This window comes from Ornithorhynchus anatinus, chromosome X3 (assembly GCF_004115215.2).
Source record: "Ornithorhynchus anatinus isolate Pmale09 chromosome X3, mOrnAna1.pri.v4, whole genome shotgun sequence".
NCBI classification, from domain to species: Eukaryota; Metazoa; Chordata; class Mammalia; order Monotremata; family Ornithorhynchidae; genus Ornithorhynchus; species Ornithorhynchus anatinus.
The window spans coordinates 13,619,977-13,642,916 of record NC_041751.1 but is presented as its reverse complement, the minus strand read 5'-3'; the positions used below and the strand labels follow the sequence as shown (position 1 = coordinate 13,642,916).

The window sequence follows — 22,940 nt, the reverse complement described above, 5'->3', positions numbered from 1 at the left end:
AAGAAAGAAAGAAAAAAGAATTTATGGTCATTGTTTTTAATGATGGCCAGGAATCAGGGAAAGGAATTTGGAAAAAAACCTAAAAAAAAAAAAAAAAGTCCAAGAACTCTTCACGGCTGTAAAAAAAAACAAAAAAACAAAAAACTGGATAGCATATTACTGAGGGGGAGAACAGATGAAGAGCTTGATGTACATTAGAGAGACAGCTCATGAGTGGACTGTTTTACTGGCAAAAAGCATGCACAGGAATTTAGAAATGGGACATCTTTCTTGGAGATTGGTGGTCAAAACTTGTAAATAATATGCACAAAAACTTGAGTTTTATTCAAAATCTTACATTTCATTAAATTTTCCAAAATTTTTTTTGAGAAAAGCACATTTTAATCTTGACACTTCAGTTGATGAATTCAGTTTTGATCTTGCTTACATTTTCTTTAAAGTAGTTCTTAATTTCAGTTATAACCACTGCCTGGTTGGTTTTGTTTATTTTGCGGGGGGGGGGCATGTGGAGAGGGGTTTTAGGAGTATCCTCAATTTTTTTCTTTGGAAAAATCTTATAGCAGAAAATTTTGTTTCATGCACAGGATGTCACTCTGTTGTCCCCCCCAAAAAAATAATGAATTGTTTTGTCTCCTCTAATGGTGGAGACAAACAGAAACATTCTCCGACAATCCAAAGGGTAGAAAAAATGAATGCCTATGTTGAATTGGAACCTGAAATTTGATCTTTATATGGTACTGTGATTCAACTGAAAGAACAGGCCTGTTTGATATGAATCAGTGCCCCAGATTCATCTACACCCCCTCTGTAGATTGCGAACTGTTGTATATTTATCATTGCACCAGTTCAGGAGCTCTCCCTTCCTATAATATTTTAATGGTCCATTACTCTAGAAATTGTTCATGATTTGTTGAGGAAGTCGACAGTGATGCTAAAATTGTTTGATGATTATTCCTTTCAGTTTTAAGAAGTTTTAGAAGAGACAAGAATATTATTCAGCAGTGAATGACTCAAGAGAATTTTGAAGTGAGTGGCAATCGGAATTTCCCAAACTCATTATTCCGATATGAAATCAGTGGCTGTTTTATGTGATTTCGTTTGGCCAAAAAACTCCTACTTGAAAATGATTTGGCAACCTCAAGGTCACACAAAAATAAGGCAACATTTAAGATTGATTCTCCCAAGTTACTCTGTGGAAGGATATGTTTTAGCTTTCTAAAAAATGGTTATATTTGGGAAGGAAATAACTGGACTTTATATAAATGATTGATATCTCTATCATATTTGGTCTCCTAAACATAATTGTACCTAATGATGCTCACATCACAGCTGAAATGAGGAAAACCTCTCCTTTTTGAAGCACTTAGTAAGCACTCTGTGCCCAGTGGGAGCTAAATCGGTGTTTCTGATTGACTAATTGACTGGTTGACAAATAGCCATTTGGGGAATTAGGGTTTTATTTAATTATGTCTTGGAACATCTGAATTCTGATCTTCTGAAGGATAAATGCCTCCACTGAAAATGAACGGTTTACTTTATTTTGCAGTGTAAAATCAGGTCTTCTCTCCTCCTGAAAGTTGGAAAATAGTTTTGTGGAAAGAACAGAATGGGTGCTTTTTTTTTTAAAGAGATATTCAAATTTATCATTGCTGAACAGTCCTGGTTGGTTAGTGAGAGCGTTTAGCATAAGTAGCAGTTCTCAACTTGATTTTTCAATTATACCTGTACTTTTTTAAGGCCATATTGTTAATCAGTTTGTTCCACACTTTAATGTTGGTTTGGGGCTGGAAGTGCAGTGTGGCAGACACCCAGTTGATAGTTGTATTTTAGGAGTTAGTCCCTTCTGTTTTTCAGAAGGGTGTCCAGACACAATTTACTACAATTCTAACTCACTGCAGAGGGATAATTTTCCACATGAAGCAGCCGGACTGGGCCTTTTAATTTCAGAAATAACAGGTTTTTTTTTTTTGTCCCCCTCCCGCCATGAGACTTAGAGGAAAACAACGCAATATTCTGAAAAATTATACTGCCACAGACGTCACTGAATCTCATCTGTGCACAGTCTACAATGCAGCTAGGTGTTTGTTAAAGATGTTACTGTTAGGGGAAGAATTCTTATTCAAAAATATCATAAGACATCTGCTCCTGGCTCAGCGGTCTGATTCTATCCGGAGATTGCCTCTTTAAGATTAGTATTATTAGACATGGGGGATGTGTTTTGTTCTCTTGGACGACATCTAGATATTGGGAATTCCAGATAAGAAAGAAATCCCAACTGTACAGCAATTAGCAAGCAGCTGCGAAGCTACACTTCTAGTTAAATAATATTTTAAGTATATAAGCATTTTTATGGCATCTGTTAAGTGCACAGTATGTGTCCGACCCTGTACTAAGCATTGGGGCAGATACGGTATTAATCGCCACTTTACAGTGGCGATAACTGAGGCTCAGAGAATTTCAGTAAATCACCTAAAGTCACACAGCTGATAAGTGATGGGCACAAATTAAAACCCAGCTCCTGTGACATTTGGCAAATAACCTCCAGTCCTTACTTTGGAGTTCTTTGTGGGGCACTTGTGTGACACAGATCGAAAGGTATTATGCTTTCATTAAAGGACTGGGCCTTCAATATTCAGTAGAAATTGATTGTTTACCCACATTAGCCCAAACAACTCACTATATCTGCAGGGAGAAAAACAAAATAGGTTTATTAAAAAAAAAAATCATCAAAACCTACTTATTCACTCTAGCCTACCACAACACTCAATCAGTGGTAATTATTGGCACTCACTATGTGCAGAACACTCTAGTAAGCCCTTGGGAAACTACACTGCAACATACGTAGCAGACATGATCCCTGCCCATGATGAGCTTACAGTCTAGAACTTTTCCTCTTGCTTCCTCTTGAGCAACCTACTCAATGTGCCTCATTCTTGTCTCTCCCACCTTCAGCCTCTTGTTCATGCTCTTCCCCAGCCTAGAACCCTCTCTCTGTTTGTATTCATCTAATATATTGGCCATCGTCTTTACATCGGATATACCTGATATATCAGCCTTCTGCCCTTTAAACTGTCGGCTTGATATGGGCAGGGAACAAATCTACCATCTCTGCTGTACTTGCTCAAGTGCTTTGAACAGTGTTTTGTACAGAGTAATTGTTCAGTAATACCACTGATCGTCAAAGCACTTCTTAAATAACACCTCCTCCCAAAAGCCTTCCCTGCTTAACTCATCTTTCTCACAGGCTCTATCTCCCTCTCCTACCCATCAGGGCATAGTAAATAGAGACAGGCCTAGGAATCAGAAGGTCATGAGTTCTAATTCACTTGTCTGCTGTGTGACCTTGGGGAAGTCACTTATATGTGCCTCAGTTACTGCATCTGTAAAATGGGGATTGGGATTGTGAGTCCCATAGGGGACAGGGACTGTGTCCAACCCAATTTGCTTGTATCTATCCAGCACTTAATACAGTCCCTATCACACAGTAGGTGCTTAATAATGTTGGTATTTGTTAAGCGCTTACTATGTGCAGAGCACTGTTCTAAGCGCTGGGGTAGACACAGGGGAATCAGGTCGTCCCACGTAGGGCTCACAGTCTTAATCCCCATTTTACAGATGAGGGAACTGAGGCACAGAGAAGTGAAGTGACTTGCCCAAAGTCACACAGCTGACAAGTGGCAGAGCTGGGATTCGAACTCATGAGCCCTGACTCCAAAGCCCGTGCTCTTTCCACTGCGCCACGCTGCTTCTCAGAAAAGAGAAGCCACGCTGCTTTCTCTTAAGAAAACCATTATTATTATTATCAGTATTGTTATTATTTCTGCAGTAATTATGCATTTGTACACAACCAGGCCTTGACATTTTGGTATATATTGATCTATAAACCCAATATTTAAAGACCAACTCATCTATATTTTAATCAAACAGTCATATTTATTGAGAGTTTAATGTGTGTAGAGCTCTGTACTAAGTTCTTGGGAAAGGACCGTAGAACAGATACGGTAGGCATGCTCCTTGCCCACAGCGAGTTTACAGTCTAGAGGGAGAGACAGGCATTAATGTAAACAAATGAATTACGTACAAAAGCATAATTTCTCTAGAAAGGAGAGTGGGGTGAATAAAGGGTACAAATACATGTCCACTTCTGTCTAGTTGTGAATTATCTTAGTGTCTGTCTTCCCTGCTTAATTATAAGGTCTTTAAGAGCATGAATCATGTCTAAAATAATTCTTTGTACTCCCCCAAGTTCTGCACTGGGTAGATATTCAGTAAACCCCATTGATTTCCTTACAATTTCCTTGCCAACAATTTAACCCCAGTAGAGGAGGACTGAGTGTAGTCATCACTGTATTAGTTCCCATTTCAGGTTTCTCGCTCTTCAATTCAGGGCTCTAGGATACGCTATCAGAACAATTGCAGATGGAGGTGGGGCGTTTTGGGAGAGATGTGTCCATGGTGTCTCTATGGGTCGGAGATGACTCCGCAGCATAAGACAAGACAAGGAACGATTCAAATCAACGGAAGGGAGTAGGGTTAGGCTCACTTTTCATTTTCTTTCCTCACCCAGGTATAGGCTGCATTTCATTTCCCACAGTTCTAAACACTGCATGCATCTTGATGCTGATACCCACGTGATATAATATAAAAATGTTCTCCGTTAATGAGCAGTCTTTCTTTAATTTATGGTTTAGGTTAAAAATTAATTAGCCTTTAATCATTGGAAGACTTTCATTTAATTAAAATCAACTAATGGCCTGAATAGCTGTGATACAGTACATTCTATGTCTGAATTCATAATTAGTCTAAGATTGAAAGTATAAGTAGATAGTATTAATGTATTAGAAACCACATTTAGGTGAGGTTTATCCGTCATTAGCTGGCAATAAAGTCACCGGATATGGGCTTTCCTATAGCTTTCCTATATATTTATTTTTTAATTTTTTTATGTAGAAGGGAGAGAGTGTGAGTTGTTCCCCACTATGTTTCCCTCTCATATGAGCATAGCTCTCCCTTCTGTAACCCTATTTGATGAGATTGTTATTCATGACTGGGGGTGAGGCTGACAAGAATGTGTGAATAGCCGAGACATTCTCACTGACTGCTCCAACAAAGATTTTCCTTTGATGGCCTTTTGCTGCTTGCAGGTCCACACTTATTTTCTTTCTTGGGAGGCAGAGAACTGCCTTCTGCAATGGCCAATTTGAAAAGTCTTAGCAGCAGAAAAAACATGCTTCCTGGATCCTTCCAGAGCTCCTATTCCCTCACAACTTTCCATAGATTGCCATCACCCCAATCTTCCGTCTAAATCCCTGTTTCCCAGCCTTAATTAGCACAAGGGCTGTGGGATAGGTTGTGAGGGATTGTTGTTATCATTATTATTATTATTATGACTGCTATTGTGTTGCTATGTAACTATGTGGTAGCGTTGATACAAATTAGAATGGACACAGTCTCTGACCCAGATGGGGCTCATAGACTAAGTAGGATGAAGAACAGGCATTAAATCCCCATTTTATGGATGAGCAAAGTGAGACACAGAGAGGACAAGTGACTTGCCCAGGGTCACACAGGAGGCAACTGGCACAGTTAGGATTAAAATCCAGTATTCTAAATCCAGGCTTGTGGTCTCTTCATGGGGTGCTCAATCATATTATCACTACTATTACTAAATACTATGAAAGGCTGACTCGTTGTTTAATTTATATTAATACAGGAGAGGCAGTGGCGTCTAGAGGAAAGCTAAAGAGGATGGCAGTCAGAAGATCTTGATTCTAGGCCTCTCTCTATGCCTCCTCTCCTGTTTGACCTTGGGCAAGTCACTTAAACTCTCAGGGTCCCAGTTTACTCAACTGCAGTATTTGAATGATAATAGGATTACCTCCCCTCTCTAGTTCTCAGGATGGTGTGAAGATAAAATCGGGTGACTGATGTGAAAACTCCCTGGAAAAAATGAAAGTGTTATAAAAAAAAGTTGTATTCCGGGCTTATATATTAACATATGCATATAGAGGTTATATAAACCTACATGATGCTATATATTCCTACAGCCAACTATCAGGATTCATACATTTGTCCATGCTTTATAAAGCTTTCATCCTTTTATCTTATTGCTTCCATGACTCAGAAATGCCAAGCAGAGGTTTAGGCCTCATCTCCACCATTTCTGTAGGATAGTTAGCCTATTTGAGAAAAAAACAAAACAGAACAAAACAAAAACTGTATGATATGTGGGCTTGCAAGTTGCCTCTGCTGTATTTTAGGAAAATGCTAAATCCAGTAGGTAATTTATTTACGATGACTATAATATATCTATTAGTTTAAGCCCTTAGGTAACATTAAACATTTGTAACATTTGAAAGAAGTACCCTGAGTAATGAGATTTCACATTCCTCATTTCAAGGAGTCAACCATTTCTTTTCAAATCATCTCACTTGCTGAAAACTAATTTTTCTTCTCAGTGATGGTATAAGGGTCAAAACTCTGGAAGGAACTAAATTACTTGTTAATGTTCTGTGTCAGGGAATGCTGTGAAAGCTAATATAATCCTTAATGATTTTTGACTGAATTTCTTGGAAAAGTTGAACACAGAGTCATTCATGGCTTCTAATAACTTTTAACATCATTTAACATGAGACCTTTGTGAAAATATTTGTCGCTTTTTCAATTTGTAAACATTAAATATGATTTCATTTTTAATGCTTCTTCTTGCCTCATCTATTTAATGTAAACTTCAAGAATGAGATAGGTTTACTGCTAAATCACCCAACTGCAATTTTATTTCTATAAATTCTCCCCCTTCCTCTCTTCCCTTTATATGAAGAATGTGTTCCTAAGAAAGTTATTTTTCCCCCAAGAGCCCAGACTGTCGGCTTGCTTCCTCTGGCATCATTGTGCCTAATGTTTCATATTTCACTGGTGGAAGAGAGACTCTGGATGCAGAAGTGAGCATGAAGCAGTGAAGGGAAGGCAGGAATCCTACGCCTGGACATTGCAGTACAGCAACAGACAGTTGCATCTGGTGACTATATAAGTGTAACTGGATGGGTTGTGGGGAGAGATTGAAATCTTCCTTCCTAAGGATGACCTCAGGGCCTAGCCGGAGAAGAAGAGGTGCTGAGATATGTTATTTCATTTTTTAATATCTCCGTTTGGGGTCCATCTGGGCTTTTAGTGAGGCAACACAACTGCCAAGTCAGCTTTTGCATGCCTGTGGTTAGAAAGCTGTCACTGAAATCTCTGCTATAGTGAATGGTGGGATTTATATCATATTTCTCTCTTTCTCCAGCTAGAATAAGAGGAAACACTTAATCCTAACATATCCTTGACTAAACCATAGTGGGTGTTTGGGCCTTGTGTCATGAAATCTGTTGGTCCAGATTGGTGAAATGCAGTTGGCAATAACTTTTGATGAAACTGTGTGTCCTTCCAAATGCCAGGGGGTGCAGAATTGACTCCTTCATCTCATGGAACAAAGCCATGATCCTTGACCCCACCTTCTATGCACACTACAGAAGGTCTCTGTAATAATAATAGTAATAATATTGATAATAGTGTGTGACATTTGCTGAACACATACTAGGTGCCAATCACTGCACCTTAGTCCTTAGACCTGGGGTAGATGCTGTACACTCAGACCAGATCCATTTCCTGACCCACATGGGACTCACAGTATCTAAGTAGTAGGGAGATGAGGAGGCTGAGGCACAGAACAGTTAAGGAACTTGTCCAAGGTCACATAGCAGGCAAGTGGTGGAGCTGGGAATAAGATCTTGTATCCTAACTCTAAGGGTTTGGGTTTTTTTGTGTGTGTATGTGTGTTTTTCTTTGTGTATGGTACTCAATAAGTGTTTATGATGTTTCAGCCACTGTTCTAAGAGCTAGGATAGGCACAGGTTCATCAGGTTGGACATAGCCCCTCTTCCACATGGGTCTCATAGGCTTAACCCCCATTTTGCACACGAGGTAACTGAGCCACAGAGAAGGGAAGTGACTTGCTTAAGATCACACAGCAGGCAAGTGGCAAAGCCCAGATTAAATCCCCAGAAGGTATGATCTCTGCAGTTTATAATAGCTTGTTTTTCTTCACTCATTACATGGGGGAAGAAAAGGTTTCTGTGCCTACCTTGATAGGCTGGTAGATGTGATTGTGTCCCATGGAGACCCTGACACCATGACCAAACTGGAGGAGTCAAGGCAGAAATAGATGCTTAGAATCTTTGTATTTCAAGATTGCTGTCTTCAATCCAGTGCGCTGCACATGGAGAGCACTCAATAAATATTATTGATTGATTGATTCTGAATGGGAAGGACATGAATTAATAACCATATATTGGCCCAAGTGAAATAAATAAGCAATGTTCGCCTAGTTCTTAGTCACCCATTTTGTGGTTGTAATTTTGATCAATACTTAAATACTAAAGTGTTCTATGTCAGGTTCAAGGTCTATCGAGAGGCCATTAGATAGGATTAGATGGTAGGAAGACAGCTTTAGTTTTGTAGTTAGGGAGGGATAAATGATGGGGGTGGGGGGGTGGTTGGAGGAGAGGCATCAGCCAATGAGAAAAAAGGAAAAAAGTGAGTAGAACAAGTAGCCACCTGCAGAGTGCTGTGTGGGATTCTCCTCTCTATCGATGAGGAGCAGCATTGCCTTGTGGAAAGAGCATAGTCCCGAGAGTGAGAGCACCTGGGTTCTAATCCCAGATCTACCACTTGTCTGTGGTGTGACCTTGGGCATGTCACTTAGCTTCTCTGTACCTCCATCACCTCATCTGAAAAATGGGGATTAAGAATATGAGCTTCATGTGATGCACAGTGTCCAACCTGGTTAACTTGTATCTACCCCATCACTATGTTCCTGGCACATAGTAAATGCTTAACAAATACCATACTGAAAAAAAGAAAAGGACGTCTGAAGAAGAAATGGGTGAAGTAGGCCTTTTTGCTACAGTACCTTGAGGTAGCTTCAGGCCCCTGACATAGGACTCCATCAGTCAATCAGGGACATTGATTGAGCACTTGTGAACAGAAGAGCTGTAGTAATCACTCACTTGGGAGAATTACAATAGAATTGGAAGACATATAATAATGTTAATAATGTTGGTATTTGTTAAGCGCTTACTATGTGCAGAGCACTGTTCTAAGCGCTGGGGTAGACATAGGGGAATCAGGTTGTCCCACATGGGGCTCACAGTCTTAATCCCCATTTTACAGATGAGGTAACTGAGGCCCAGAGAAGTTAAGTGACTTGCCCACAGTCGCACAGCTGACAAGTGGCAGAGCTGGGATTCGAACTCATGACCTCTGACTCCAAAGCCCATGCTCTTTCCACTGAGCCATGCTGCTTCTCTTGACATGATCCCTGCCCTCAAGGAGTATTGAGTCTAGATGGGGTGACAAGCTTTAAAACAAATTACATATAGGGGAAACAGCAGAGTATAAGGATATAAGCTCAATAGATATGACTAATATGCAAAAATATTTTGGGGGTGGGATGACTGTCGAGTTCTTAAGTAGTACAGAGCCACTCTATGTCAATATTTGGTCATATTAGTCAAGTGGGTACAGAACTGCAACATAACACTGAGTTGGAGGGAGAAACTTTTATCCATGCATTTTTGATAACATTCAATGTTACACAGAAAGGAGACAATATGTTTTGATTGTAATGACTAATGTTTTTACAATGACAGTCGTAAACATCTTCAGAAATTACTAAAATGAGATACTTTCCCCTCATGGCTCTATCAAAAAGAGAACTGTTTATTCATCACCCAGTTAAGGGTTAAAATATTTCTGGGTAGCTAAATCAAGTACAATAAATAGATTTGCAAATCAGTTTTTTTTGTTTTTGTTTTTTTCCCTGCTAAGGGGCAGTTTTAAAAATAGTGAGTCTGATAAGGAGCTACCATGGCTTGCTTTTAACCCTGGAGAAAATTAGTTTATAATAGAAGCTGAGCAGAAATGCGAGGTTCACCTTAATAAGAATCCCGGATTCCAAATCATAGACCCATCAGCCCTATGATGGGTGAGTCACCATTTTCTGGTATTCACAAATAAGGGGAATTAGCATTAGTGGCAAAGTGCACTGTATTGGGGGTGGTTGGGTGGGAGAGAGGTTGAAGCCAAGTAGAGATAGTGCTGATGTTAAAAATAAGATTTTAATGATCTGGCCTTTCAAGGTCTAATGAAAGACAGAGTTTAAGAGTTGAGCCTAAGTTAAAAGAAAAAGCCATGTGAAAATGTCATATTCACTAAATAGTTTCTCTTCCTCTTGACATCATCATGTGTGTTGATTGAGCATTCACTCTGTGCCACTTAGGCACTGAGAGCATGTGTCTAAAAGTAGGGAAGACACAATCCCTTGAGGCACTTACAGACTAATAGGGATCACAGGCAGACATCAGTGTAGATGTACAAGGGCAATGGGAGGGAAAAATAGAAGCAACTAGTAACAACTGAAGTAACCAAAACCTGAATGAATCAACAAATGGAAAAACTCAGCCAGTATTCACATGTGCTAAAGAAGGCAATATTGGCCAAGAAATGCCTTCAATTGAGCAAACAAACACTGAATCTGCTTAACTAACAAAGCTTAACTAACACTTCCACTTATTCTTATCTATTTTTAGTTTGCAACTCTTTCTAAGGCAAGTTCCCTGGCAGGGCCCTCTCTGTTTCTGTTCCTGGAACTGTAGCACTTAGAAGTATACCTAGTTTCACTGGTACACATATTTGACTCTCTCCAAACTTTGGTTGAAATTTTAAGAATAATCAGGCAGTGGCATTGATTGATTGCTTACTTTCCAGGAGAAGATGCTACAACTCAAAGACCCTTTCCTATTTTTTTTTTTGTAATTGTAATAATTTTGTAATTATGGTATTTAAGCTCTTACTATGCATGTCTAACAGTCTTCTAAGTGATGGGGTGAAAACAAGTTAGGTACTATACAGTCCCTGTCCCCATAGGTCTCACAGTCTGAGTAGAAGGGAGGATGGCTATTGAATACCCATTTGACAAATGAGGAAACTGAGGCACAAAAAAATAAGTGATTTGCTCAAGGTCACACAGCAGGCAAGTGGCAAAGCTGGGTTTAGAATCCAGGTCATTTGATGACCAGGTCCATGCTTTTCCCACTGGATTACGCTGCTTCTCCTGTGTTCAAGTCTCCAGGCCAATTTCAAAGAAATTTCCCGAAACTTGAATTCTTGCACTAGTTTACAGTGTTCATGATGGGATGAATTTTTCTTTTGAAAATGTCCCCGAAGAATAGAGACCAGGAAATACCATTCCAGTTGCAGGAAGATAAAATATCTAGATAGCTCTATTTCTGAAGCCGAAGGAACAAAGTAGCAGATTAGGCAAAGAACAATCAATTGTATTGAGTGCTTATTGTGTGCAGAGCACTGCTGTACTAAACATTTGGGAGAGTGTATTATAACAGTTGGTAAATTTGTTCCCTGCCCACAAGGACCTTACAGTTTAGATATGTCAACAGAGAAAGGCGTGGGCATTTAAAAAAATTTTTTAACAAAATTGCAGTCAAGAAATGCACCTTGATAGCAGGATGTCACTTTGGTGGATTGATAAAATTATATATAGAATACTGTGTTCACTTTTGAGCAAGTGGGAGATCAAGGATGTTTTGCATTCAAGACTTTTAAGCTAAAACCATCACTACAAATAGAACTATCACAGAACTATAGAGGAGTAAAAATAGTCAAGTACAAGCACTAAATAGAGTGTAAAAACTGTTTATCCTAGGGTAGGGAATTACAATTAACGATTAAGTCATGAAATAGCAGAATTCAGTCCAGATTTCAGAAAAGACAGCTAAAGGTAGAATTAACTGAGATGTGAAATCAATTCCAATGAAAATAATGTCATCAGTTGGTCTCTAGAACAGTTTTTTTTTTAAATATTTTATTGAGTGGTGCATTGATGGAAGGACTAAATTGCACACTAAATATTTAATTTTTAACTACTTTGCATCTATTTCCTAAATTGTTATACAATAAAATACTTTAGGCCACCAGACTATAGACAGATATAAATACCTGAGGTATCAAAAAGTAACTATACCTTGTTTTGATCTTAGGGTATCCTTAATCTATTTCTCAGAATAGTTTGTTGGGAGAATTCTTGAAAGAGAACATTCAGAGGCTTCTATATTAATAAAAAATTGACAATAAATGACTAGTATTGCTATTAGTTCACTGAAAAATGATCGTAACAAATAGTCTTCAAATCCTAATGGTCTTCTTTAGCGGTAAAATGAAATAGTCCCTCAAACAGACAGGAGGCAGCAATTGAAAATCTGAAGAAGATAGTGGTCAAAATATGACCATCCCAAATCAAAAGTACTTGAAAAAGAGCCAGAAATTCCTTTGAAATAGTTGTCCCTTTTTACACCGCCTTTATCCCCATTTTACATATGAGGTCACTGAGGCCCAGAGAAGTGAAGTGACTTGAGGAAGCTGAGGCACAAAAAAGATAAGTGATTTGCCCAAGGTCATACAGCAGACAAGCTGCAGAGCCAGGATTAGAACCGAGGTCCTTCTGACTGGCAGATCTGTGCTCCATCCCCTATGCCATGCTGCTTCCCCGGTTTATTGAGTGCTTACTATATGCAGAGCACTGTAATAAGCACTTGGGACAGTATAATAGAAGTATACCCCAACATGCCCATGTCTCCCTTATCTTTAAAAAAATACAACATCCGTAAACCTTGACCCCACAGCTCCCTCCAGTTATTGCCCCAATTCCCTCTTACCACTCCACTCCAAACTGCTTGAGCAAGTTGCCTCCCCCTCTGTCTCAAGCTCCTCTCCTCCAGTTCTTTCCTTGACCCCCTCCAATCTGGCTTCCGTCCCCTTCACAGAAAACCATCTCAGAGATCACAAATGATTGCCTTCTTGACAGTCCAATGACCCTACTCCATCCTAATCCTCCTCAACCTCTCAGCTGCCTTGACCACCCCCTTCTCAGTTTCACTGACACCATCCTCTCCTGGATCTCTTATCTCTCTGGCCATTCATTCTCAGTCACTTTCACAGGCTTATTTTCTGCCTCCCACCCCCAAATTGTGGGGATCCCTCATGGTCCAGTTCTGGTTCCCCTTCAATTCTCCATCTACACCCACTCCCTTGGAGAACTCATTCGCGCCCATGGCTTCAACTACCTCCTTTATGCGTATGATACCCAAATCTACATCTCCAGCCCTGATCTCTCTCCCTCTCTGCAGTCTCACATTTCTTCCTGCCTTCAAGACATCCCTACTTGGATGTCCTCCTGTCACCTCAAGTTTAACATGTCCAAAACAGAACTCTCATCTTCCTACCCAACTTTCCCATGACTGTAGACAGCACCACAATACTTCCTGTCTCACAAGGCTGGTACCTTGGCCTTATCCTTGACTCCTCTCTCCTTCAACCCACATATTCAATCCATCACTAGATCCTGTCGGTCCCACCTTCACAACATCACTAAAATCTCTCCTTTCCTCTCCATATAAACTGCTGCCGCATTAATACAATCACTCATCCTATCCCAGCTGTATTACTGCATCATCATCCTTGGTGGTCTCTGATCATCCTATCTCTCTCCCCATTCCAGTCCATACTTCACTCCGCTGCCTGAATTATTTTATCTACAGAAATGTTCAGGCCATGTTTCCTCACTCCTCAAGAACCTCCACATCGACTATACTCCTCACCTTTGGCTTTAAAACATTTTAAAGTACCTGCCCCCACCTACCTCTCATATCTACTCTCCTACTGCAACGCCACACTTGGCTCCTCTAATGCCAACCCATTGATCTCATCTATCTTGCCTCCAGTCTCTGGCTCACATCCTGCCTCTGGCCTAGAAATTCCTCCCTCTTCATAACCAATGGAAAATTACTCTTGCCACCTTCAAAATCTTTCTGAAAACACCTCTCCTCCAAGAGGCCTTCCCTCCCTAAACCTTCTTTTCTTTTTCTTCCACTCCCTTCTGAGTTTTCCTGACTTGCTTCCTTTATTCATTCCCCCTCCCAGCCCCACAACACTTATGTGCAAATCATAATTTATTTATATTAATGTCTATCTGCCTCTCTAGACTGAAAACTTGTAGTGGGCAGTGAATATGTTTGTTATATTGTACTCTACCAAATGCATAGTACAATATTCTGCCTGCAGTGAGGGCTCAATAAATATGATTATTGATCGATTACCTGTTTCATTAGGCTGATTGTATGGATTCTGGTTTTTTGGGGGGTTCTTTTTCAAGCTGAAGTCAATTGGTTCTGTGCAGCCTCAAGCAGGTTTTCTAACTTAGATATTTCAGGGAAAAGTGTCATGCTTTGGAACTGAAAGTCAAGAATAATTATGTTTCATGCTAATAAATAACAAAGCAATTCTCACTCTCATGTGCGTCAGGGTAGGGCTTGAATCTTGCTGTAATAAAATGGGGGAAATCACTCACCACAAAGAAGAGCATCGCCTATTTATTAAATCCTGATTGTGCTTCTGTTCAGTTTTGCATTGACAAGCTGTGATATGGCCTTTCCATGGAATATTTTGTGGTGTTTTTTCTCTCAGTAGAAGACTTATTGCCCTTTTACAGCTCTGTATGGATTCCTTTCTATATGTAACAAGAAAAGATAAAAATTCCATCCTCCTACTTCATTTTCCTTACCAAAAAGAAAAAAAAAAAAGAAATAGGGATAGAGCGCATTAAAGGTAAATGCCAGGTTATGAACTGACATTCATAAGGGAAATAGTAGTTCACTGCTTAGAGTAGGTCATTATTTTGTATTATTTTGGGTAATAAGGGAACTGTCACACTTCTGCTTGACTGGCATTTTTTCACCAAATATTGCCTTGACTGTCACTAAATGCAAATGTTCTCTTATTTTCTTCTGGAATTTGAAAACATCGTAAATCTGCTGCAACTTTTAAGAACTCAAAAGGCTTGCTCAAAGAAAGATAGAAGTTATCTTCTTCCTGTGTGATTTGTATTCTTATGACCCATATTTTGTATCTCAAATTCATTGGCAGTTGATCTCTTCAGCGTTCAGAAACACATTCGTTAGACCGCTTCAATATTTTCATGAAAACAGATTCCAAACCATAAACAGTGACATTGAATCCAAGCCCCCATCCTCCTGCGGTAGACAAATATCTACCCCAACGTCATGCTTGAATGAAGATGAAGGATGTTCTTTATGAAGTGGAAAGTGATGAACCAGTCAGTCTGCTGTTATGTAGGAGGCTAAGGAAGCAGCATAGTGGAAGAGGACAGGCCTAGGAACCAGGAGAACTTTGGTTCTAATTGTTTATTGTTATATTATACTCTCCCAAGTGCTTAGTATAGCACTTTGCACACAGGAAGCGCTCAATAAATATGAATGAATGAATAATTCTGGCTCTGCCACTCACCTACCGTGTGACCTTGGACAAGTCACTTGCTTCTCTGTACTTCAGGTACCTCATCTGTAAAATGGGTTGACATACGTGTTGTCCCTCTTATACAGACTGGGACAGGAGCTGTGTCTGACAGGATGTCTTGTATCTTCACCTGTGCTTAGTGCAGTTCCTGGCACATAGTAAGCGCTTCACAAATACCACAATTCTTATGGTATGGAAGTAGAAGCAAATGTCACAGCCATGATGTTGAGAGGGAAAGTGTAAAATCGCAGGGAGGGTAGAGTCTTAAAGATCTTTATGTCCAGGGCTCCTATATTCTACTTATATTGTATACTCCCAAGTGCTTAGTATGGTGATTTTCTTTTTTTTCCTATGGCATTTAACTGCTTACTATAGTAAGTGATTAACACATATTATTATTATCATGTCAGTAAGGTTGGCCACAGTCCTTGTCCCACATAGAGCTAAAAGTCTAAGTGGGAGGGAGGAAAGGTATCGAATCCCCATTTTACAGTTGAGGAAACTGAAGCTCAGTAAAGTTAAGTGACTTGCCCAAGGTCACACAGCAGATAAGTGGCAGAGCTTGAATTAGAACTCAGATCCTCCTAATCCTAGGCGCTTTTTTCCCCCAATAGTGCATGCGGCTTTAAAACAAATATTTCCCAGTGCTTAGTACAGTGCTCTGCATACAATAACCTCAATAAATATGAATGAATGAATTTAAAAATGATTTTAATAGAGAGGAGTTCAGGGCAGCCAGGGAGACAAGGCAGAGAGCCTGGTGGCAGAAAAGGATTCAGGAAACCCAGGGAATGGGGAAAATTGAACCTAGAAATAGAGGACAGAGCTACATTCTAGCAAATTCACTAACATGGAACTCCACGCTTTATTAATGCCTGGCTGATGAAGGACTCATTTCTCAAAGAAGCTTTCTTAAAAAAAAAAATTCTTAACTACTATAATCTCTCTAAAATAGTGAAAGCTGACCTGAAATGGTTGAAGTTATTATGCCAGACAGAGTGTAGAAAATATTTTATGAATTACTCATTTAAATCAGTGAATGCATAAAAAGACAGACTCTTATTTCCCAGCCCCAGTTGGCTTCATACAATTAGTCCTAAATTGCACTTAATGTACTTTCAAAGTTTTTTTAAAAATAATATAACCTTACATTTTGTTCAAACAGCATCAACAATTTAAAGTTAAAGCTCCATTAGGAGCTTTAATCTAATTAGGAAATATCCGTGGAAACAAGTCTGTTCAATCTGTAAGGTTGACAGTAAATATTTATTTTCTGAGTGATACTTGCTAATCCTACTCTTCCTAATTGCCTTCCTGAACTGAATAGCAATCTTTCAATTAGTCTGAAGAGATTTCAGTGTTCAAACGTCAACAATGGACTATCCAAAAGCAAATATTTACCCACTCGAATGCTGCATTTCCAAGATCACATTGCTTTTGTTGGGTTTTATAGAACTGCAAACCTTTGTTCCTGTAGTCCCATAAATGTCTCTCATTTGCACATAAAACTCAAAATTGCAATTTTTCCACCCACAGATCTTTCAGTGTCCACATATGAGATGGGGCAAAAATACAGGGAAGGAAAGCAGACTCAAAAGCACATAAAGTGAGAGATGAGGAAAGGGTCCAGGATAGAGAGCACGAGGAAAAGGACAGAGATGCAGAAGCAAAGACATAGAAAAAGGGCGACAGGCAGGAACACAAGCACCCTCTCAGATGACTACACACTTTCAGATACACACACACTCTTAGAATCACACATACGCACCCCCTCAGATGCACACACTTTGAGAACCACACATACCCTTAGACTCACACGCTCCCAGAGGGCACACTCTCTTAGAATCTCATACACAATCTTAACACTCTAAATCACACACTCAGACTCACGCATTTCTCTGAATGGCTCACTCTCTCAGAATCACACACCCACACACTCTAAGAATCATGCGTACTCTCAGATGCACAAACAGCCTGTCAATCACACACACCCTCTCAGAATCACGTATCCTCTCAGAGTCGTACATAATTCTCAGAATCTCTCTCTCTTTCTCTCGCACACAGACAGGTGCACACGTACATATATATTCTCAGATACACTTTCAAATAGACACCATACTGAGAGCTTCCTTGGATGGGCAACTGGAGAGAGTAAAGGATAAGGAGTCAGGGGATCTGAGTTCTAATGCTGACTCCACCACTTGACTGCTGAATGCCCTTGGGCAATAACTTTACTTCTCCGTGCCTCACTTTCCTCATCCATTAAATGGAGATTGAATACCTGTTTGCTTTGCCCTTTAGACAGTGAGCTACATGTGGGGCAGGGCTGTAACTGCTCTGATTTCAATATGTCTACCTCAGTGCTTAGTACAGTAAATCAATAAGTGGTATTTATGGAGCATTTTCCATGTGAAGACCACTGTATTAAGTGCTTGGGAGAGTACAACCAAGTTGCTAGACACTATTGCCCCATAACTAGCTTGAGTTCAAGACCACATCCCCTGCCCTTTAAGATTCTTATAATCCAGTGAAGGAATTTACAATCTAGTACAGTACATTTGTTAAACATTCATATCACAGTTAATTAGTGGAGAAGCAGTGTGGCTGAATGGTTAGATCAAGGGGTCAGAAGGATGTGGGTCCTAATCCTGACTCCACCACACATCTGCTGTGTGACCTTGAGCAAGTCACTTCACTTCTTTGGGCCTCAGTTTCTTCATCTGTAAAATGGGAATTAAGACTGAGAGACCCACTTGGGTCGGGGACTGCGTCCAACCTGATTAACTTGTATCTACCCCAGCACTCAACAGTACTTGGCACATAGGAAGCTTACACGTTTTTGCTGCCACTGCTTTCTGCTGCTGGCTGAGAGTTGTCTGTTTTCCAGCTCCCTGCCAACCTGATCTACAGCAAAATTCTGGTGGTGTCCTGACATGTATTTCAGAATGTGTGCGTGGCTGATTTGGTTTTTAGCTAAAGACAAATTAATTAAAATGGGAAAGTACAGTGCAACAAGGTGGTAGACATGTTCCCTGCTAACATTGAGGTTACAGTCTAGATGGGGAAACAGGTATTAATAGAATTAATTAATGTTGGTATTTATTAAGCGCTTACTATGTGCAAAGCACTGTTTTAGTGCTGGAGGGATACAAGGTGATCAGGTTGTCCCTCATGGGGCTCACAGTCTTAATCCCCATTTTACAGATAAGGTAACTGAGGCCCAGAGAAGTGAAGTGACTTGCCCACAGTCACAGAGCTGACAAGTGGCGGAGCCGGGATTAGAACCCACGACCTGTGACTCCCAAGCCCGGGCTCTTTCCACTGAGCCATGCTGCTTCTCTAATAGAAATCACAGATGTGTACAAAAGATGAGAGTGGGGTGATTATTAAGTACACTGAGAGCAGAGGGGAATCTGAAACTCTCACTTTCAAGGTCTAGTTTTGAACTTATCCTGACAGAGTTTTCTAGGCTTGTAGACTGTGTTGCTTGTTGTCGTTTGCCCTCTACTCCTTTCAGACTGTAAGCCCGTTGTGAGCAGGGAATGTGCCTGCCAAATCTCTTTTATTGTCCTCTCCCAAAATTTAATACAGTGCTCTGCACACAATCAGTGCTCTTTAAATATCATGGATTGATTGAATCTGTCTACCCCCACCTAGATTGTGAACTCTCCTGTTGTGTAGGGACTGGGCTGATCTGTAATGTAATGTATTTACCCTAGTGCTTACTTAGCATACTGTTCAACACAAAGTTAGTGCTTTCATGTATCAGGAGGTTGACAGAATGCTGTGACAGTCCTGAGAGTGTGGTCGTCACTTTTTTGGTAATGAACATTGAAGTGTCTCTTGAGTAAAGCCTTTCTCTCCCTCCTCCCCCAACTTAATCAGAATGGTAATGCATTAATAGCACATCTGGCTAATATTTGACATTGTGTCCTTGATCAGATTTCATAGCTATTTCATAGAAATTTAAAAAAACCCAAAAAACAAAAAACCAAGCCTACTGAGGTAATTTTTTTTCTGAAGTCTGAGTTCCTTTACAATCTTTATGAATTTTTTCATTATTATTTATCATTTATTGTGTTCCACAGATAATATATTTGGTTGTGTAGAAGAGGTAAAAAAGTATCTACTCAGAAAGTGACAATCTGAACTATAAAAGAACCATCTAAGCTATAATAAATAAAAACAGAATAGGCTTAGTTTTCTACCTATCGTGAAGCTGTCCACAGCCTGTTATAAATCAGTACAAAGGTGGATATCTTTGCTTCGAGACCAAAATTGCTTAAAAGAGCACAGGTTCTCTGAATGCTTTCTGACACTAATCACCAGTTCTGTTATAAGGATTCTTTCTTTGCAGGTAGATACATGAGCTATCTTTGTAGAATATACATTTTCAAGAACACACATTTATGCGCACGTTTGCTACCTCCTCCGATTTGTAAATTATTTTAGTCCCTGCCTCCCCTACTAGACTGTACTTTCTAAAGCACGTAGTGCAGTATTCTGCATAGAGTTGGCACTCAATGCCATTAATTGAATCAATCGATTTTCCTATTTGTTCTCAAATCAATCCCTGATCCTTATTTAGTGTTTACTGTGCGCAGAGCACTGCACTAAATGTTGGGGGGAGTACAACTCAATAGAGCTGATTGACATGATCCCTGCCCTCAAGGAGCTTATAATTTATTTGAATCATGGTGTTTTATTGTTCACATTTACTGCATCCTCCCAACCTGGGCCCAGAATGAACACTGATTTCATTTTGTTTTTGAGAACTTGTATGTGGCCAACTATTTGACTCTACCCAGCCAAGTTAATTTTCTGTTGTTTTGTTTCTCACCTGATGTTTAATTTATTGACTCGACTCCTGCCGTTTCCTTAAATATCAGACTGCAGTGTGGTGACATTTAAAGAAACTGTACTAGGAAAGTGAGAATAGAGTTCCACAGGTCTAAAATTCCTTTTCCACAGAAGTCATAGCCATGAGTAATACTGGAATACTGTGACTTTTCTTCTGCTGAAAATATTTTTCCTCTCTCTGCCCTCTCTTTACCCCTCAGAGGTTTGCCTTTGTCTGGCGGGAACTCTAGTGCAAATGCCTGAGATTTCTCTGGCAGGAAAGAGAATGCAATTTGCTGTACATGGCTCTCTAAGCCTTTCTTATGTTACCTGGGGAGTGAAACATCACACCCCAACCTAGATAGTTGGTTCCTTAGACTGGAAGCTTCTTGAGAGCAAGGGGCAAGCCTCCTCTACTCCACAGTTTGCTTAGTACAATACTTTTCACACAGTAGGTTTTTATATATTATTATTAGTGATTTTTTTTGGTGATTTTCTCTTTTGAAAAGGTGCCATCCCTAGGATGGAATCAGGCCAGGAAGTCATCATCAATCGATTAATGGTATAATTTGAACACTTACTTTGCACAGAGCACTGTACTAAGCACTTGGGAGAGTCCAGTTCAAAAGAGATGGTAGCCACGATTTCTGCCCACACAATCCCTTCCCACAAGGAACTTAGAATCTAGGGGTGGGAGTTCCCTTTTAGCCTCTTAGAGGGGAGAAGAGTCCAGAGAAAGGGGACCTATGGGGAAGTGATGGGATGGGGATCCCATTTCTGGACCTAGAAACTGAGTCGTGGCTTCCTTTAGGAGGCCAAAGCCACACTTGCATGGCTCTTCACGCTCCACAGGTAAGCAGTTTGAACTTCCTGAATCTTGCCAAATCAGGGTTGGATTTGGGTCAGTCGAATCCACGATGGAGGCTTCTCATTTAGGAGTCTTGGCGTCCACTGTTTAACGCATGTACACTCTCCTCCCCCCACCCCAGTCCCCACTATCTCAGCAAATGTGCAGTTAGGATAAAGGCGATTCCAGTAGGACCCCTCACCATTATAGAGAGATTAATTCAGTGTAGGTTTGTTCTTTAATGTAGACATTGGGCTTAAGCTTTCAGATAGTTCAGATCTAGTGGATTTTCAGACCTGAAATAGCCTAATCTCAACATGAATCATCAACTGACTCATGGGAGATTAGAAAAGGAACTGGCCTCCCTACGTGATTTTCAGTTTTCTGATTATATAAAACAGCTCTGAGTTAAACTGATGGTGGGATTTTGGCCATGAGTACAGTGCTCGGCACACAGTAAGCACTCAGTAAATACCATTGATCGATTGACTAAAAAGAATACTGTGAAGAGCAAGGATCCATTTCATATCTTCTGTTTTCCTGAGGAGTCACATATGAAATACCCAGGATATTTATATAGACTTTTAGAGGCAAAACCCTCAAGGAATTAAACACACATTTCAAACCATACTTAGAGGAGATGGAGTCTTTAAACATTGTTTGTCTCTCACTTTGTACTGCTTGTTGGCAAGAAGCTGGAGCATATCAATAGAGTAGCTGGCAAACATTTTAGCTGTGTGCTGTGGGTAGCCAATTGGGATGGTTTGGAGGAAGACGCTTATTCAAAATGGTTGAATAATCCTTTTTGAAAGTCCTTATAGTTTTTAGTTTGCTTTTTGAGGATTTATGAAGCCCTATATGTCAAACACTGTCCTAAGTGCTGGTGTAAATATAAGTTAATTAGGTTGGACGCAGTCCCTGTTCAAAATGGGGCTCACTGTCTAGGAAGAACTAGCTCACAGAGACATTAAGTAACTTGCCCAAGGGCATACAGCAAGGTGTTGGCAGAGCTGTGATTAGAACCCAAGTCGTCGGACTCCCAGGTCCATGCTTTTTCTGCTAGACCACGCTGCTCTTCATTGCTTTTTACTGTACTTCACAGATAGATTGTTGTATATTGTCTTATGCTGTCGAGTCATCTCTGACCCATAGCAGTGCCATGGACACATCTCTCCCAGAACGCCCCACTTCCATCTGCATTCGTTCCGGTAGTGTATCCATAGAGATTTCTTGGTAAAAATATGGAAGCGGTTTACCATTGCCTCCTTCCACGCAGTAAACACGAGTCTCTGCCCTCAACTCTCTCCCATGCCACCGCTGCTCAACACAGGTGACTTTTGACAAGTAGCAGTTGGCCTTCCATCCGCTAGCCACTGCCCAAGCTAGAAATAGAATGGATGTGCCTCTGCTTGACTCTCCCATGGTAGCCGAGACTGGTAGAGTAGTGGAAACTCTCCAGGTGTGACCCTGAGAGGGGTAGATAGATCTAGACACAGATAAATAAATGTATATATTGATTTATTTTATATCTGAGTCCTGGCTTAGGACACCCCCTGAGTGCTGACCATGCATCAGCTGCCTGGTTACCCTGCTTTCATCCGTCCGCCTCGCCTGGAAATCAGAAAAGCCAAGTGTATATCATGCACAGTTGGAAGTCAATAGATTTGTGTTTGAGTCCTGGCTCTGCCAGTTGCCTGTTCTGTTACCTTGGGCAAAATACTGAACTTCTCTGAATAAAATATCATTTCTTCTTCTTGGATTATGAGCATTGTATGTGACACGGAGTGTATCCATCTTGATTATCGTGCACCTCATTGCTTCCTTGCAG

The 22,940-nt window shown here is 40.3% G+C and overlaps 1 protein-coding gene across 2 annotated transcripts in view; it reads left to right on the top strand.

Moving 5' to 3' along the window:
• Positions 1–22,940, top strand: part of CDH18 (cadherin 18) — a 450,368-nt gene that overhangs the window by 188,526 nt on the left and 238,902 nt on the right. The gene's annotated exons all lie outside the window — the stretch shown is intronic.